Below are 3,324 nucleotides of genomic sequence, written 5' to 3'. Positions count from 1 at the left end.
CATGAACCCTTGATAATTTATAAATTATTATTATTTTGTCAGATTTTACACTGTCCAACGTCTCCCTTCACCCACTTTTCTGTTGTCCATCCCCAGGGAGGAGGTTATATGTAGATCCTTGTAATTGGTTCCCCCTTTCTATCCAACCTTCACTCCACCCTCCCTGTAACACTACTCTCACCAATGGTCCTGAAGGGATCATCCGTCCTGGATTCCCTGTGTTTCCAGTTCCTATTGGTACCAGTGTACATCCTCTGGTCTAGTCAGATTTGTAAGGTAGAATTGGGGTCATGATAGTGGGACAGGGAGTGAGGGTGATAAGCATTTAAGAACTAGAGGAAAGTTGTATGTTTCAACGTTGCTACACTGCACCCTGACTGGCTTGTCTCCTCCCCGGGACCCTTCTGTAAGGGGATGTCCAGTTGCCCACAAATGGGCTTTGGGTCTCCACTCCACACTCCCCTCATTCACAATTCACAAAGGATTTTTTGTTCTTTGATGCCTGGTACCTGATCCCTTCGACACCTCATGATCACACAGACTAGTGTGCTTCTTCCATGTGGGCTTTGTTGCTTCTGAGCTAGATGGTTGCTTGTTCATCTTAGAACTTGTTTTTCTTCAGACTGCCTTCTCATGCCCCAGTTGGATACCTAACAGAAAATCTTATCTGAAAGTCCCTTTGCCAAGGGAATTTTCCCCGGTGTCCAGGAAAACCCCAGAGTCCGGCCCCGGTCGGCTTCCTGCTTACACCAAACGGGGATAGTTTTACTTTCTTTTCTCTGTGTTCTGATTCATTGCACATGCTGGTGGTGCCGGCTTATTGCACAAGTCCCCTGCTTACTTCAACCCAGTGACCTCGCTTCATCGTCAACTGTAAACTTCAGACGTCCAGAAAAGTGAACCTCAGCAGCCGCCTGCCTCTTGCCTCACACTCTTTACAAGCAGAGCGTGTTGGCTGTGGCATTTGCCTGAGTTGAACCTTCCTGCTCTGATGTCAATGGCTACCCCAGCCTGCAGGGTCACCTGCCCCCATGATGGTGGGGCATCTCTGGGGCTTTGACCACATGGCTGAAACCACTTTTCGACCTGCTTAACCTGTGTGATGACTGGAAATTCTATAGCATGCCCAAGGCACCTACCCTAAAGATATGAGATGTTGTCACCAAATGTTGGAACACATACCTCCTATATTGCCCATAATTCACCTGTACTTTTCTTACTGGTAGCCTGCCTCTTTTGAACCCCTTTTCTTCCTGGGAAAGCATCCAATTACAGCAAGCGAGTATCAGTTAGGATCAGACCTGGCTCACTGAACATGCACAGCAAGGACCACCACCCTCTTCAGTCACCCAGGAATGGAAGTACTTTGGTCAAGGAACCAAAAGTCACGGGAAAGATAGCCCTAGAGGAACTCAGAAGATGTATGAAAGCAAGAGGTCCATGAGCCATTTCCTGTCAAGAATTCTACCCCGGCTCCATGCATACTCATGACCCTTCTCCCCAAATCTGCTACAGATCTCCTCAATTTACTTTCTGGTGAACATGTATCAAACTGCACCCCCTATTTCCGGGAGCTTGTCTCGGTGACGCTGGTCCTGGCTTGCTCCTCCATCAAGCCAACAAAGGAAAGCTTTCCTCTTTCATGTTCATCCAATCTCGGCCGTCTCTCGGGGGAGGAAGACCTGGGTCGGTAGCCTGGCCCTGCTCCTCCTTCCCCAGCACACTCATCTTCCTGGATGCTGTGCCGCTCTCTGGGCGGTCCTCCTCTCCGTCTGGTTGTCATCAGGATAGCTACTTGACCTTCACACCAGTTCAAATGTCCTCTTGTGGATGTTTCCTGCTCCCCAGAGGGAATTGTGCCCTCTTTTCCCGGGGTTTGTTGGTGGTGGTAGTTGCTGTCAAATTAGTTCCAACTCACCGTGACCTTCTGTATAAGGAAACACAGACTGATCCTACCCCATCACCTTGACCTTTGCTATGTCTGAGCCCATAGGTTTTCCAAACAGCATGACTTTGTTCATCTATCTTTGGTTAGATTATGTTTGCAGGGTTAAGTGTGTGTGCTTGGAGGGTTAAGAAGTTGGGTTTTGTTGTTGTTTTGTTTTTTAGCTAAAACTCAAGCACTATAACATTCATTGTTTTAAAGTGTGCCATTCCGTGGTATAGTCACAAGGTTTTGCCCCCATCAACACATTACAGAATATTTTTATCAACCCGAAGAGAAACTAGACATTTTCTGATCTTCCTTTCCCCCAGCTCCTGCACAGCACCCATCTGCTTTCTGCGCATAGAAACTTGGCTATTCTGGTCATCTCCTATAAATGGACTCATACAGGGTTTTTAGTTCATCTGGGATTTATTTTTGTGGATAGTATGACTTTATCCCCACCTCTTCCCTCAAAATGGACAGTCGATCCTGAACAAATCCAAAGATCTCTGAACGTATCATCACTTTATAATCTTCACATTTCAAAATGGTCACAGCTACTTCTGTGCATTCAACCAACAAGCCTGGTGGTTCAGCACGAGGCTTACTAACAGAAAGGCCCAAGCTTTGAACCCGCCAACCCAGAGAGATGTGGCAGTCTGCTTACATAGAAATTATGGCATTGGAAACCCTGTCGGGCCGTTCTTCTGCGTCCTGTGGGATCCTTGTAAGTCAGAAGCAGCTCACTGGCACACAGCCCAAGCAACAAACACCTGTATGCATCTGAGAAACAGCTTATCAAAGCCCCCAGAAAAATCCATCGATACTTCGCAGAAACCGTAGGCTTTGGGTAATTTTTGAAAAAATTGACGTTTTTTTGGTATTGAGACTTTCTGCTTAGCGTTCTGTTTCGGCTTCAACAAAACCATCTTTTGTTTCTGTTTCGCTCTTGTCTTCTGACACAGTGGCGTCAGAGCTCAACTTGTCAGCACTCAAGTTTGCAGAAGGCTATGGTTCAAATCCGTGGCTGAGTCTCCACTGTGCATGAAGCCTCTATTTGAATTCTTTCTGACCATTAATTAACCAGCAACACGAATAGCTTTGCCTTCAGGTAGAGTGTTTTGAAACTGGATTACTGCTACTCCCCCATGCAGCCCCGGGAGGGCCCTTGGGGATTTGCCTGGGTGTGTCCTTGATCGAAATGGAGGGACTAGGGGCCAATGGTCATGAGTCATACCCCGATTGCCTTGATGAGCAGGCCCTGAACGAATCTTGTCAGCTCTTCTGTCTAGCATCCTGTTTATGTCCCAGGAATGGTCCTCGTCCGGCTTCTGTCGTCCCACTTGAAAGTGTGGGGTGCTCATCTGCCACCAGTCATGCACGGACTGGATGTCAGT

The sequence above is a fragment of the Echinops telfairi genome, unplaced genomic scaffold (genome assembly GCF_000313985.2).
Source record: "Echinops telfairi isolate 266 unplaced genomic scaffold, ASM31398v2 ScPeMD7_7467;HRSCAF=8505_1, whole genome shotgun sequence".
Lineage (NCBI taxonomy): Eukaryota > Metazoa > Chordata > Mammalia > Afrosoricida > Tenrecidae > Echinops > Echinops telfairi.
Note: the sequence above shows the minus strand (reverse complement) of the source record.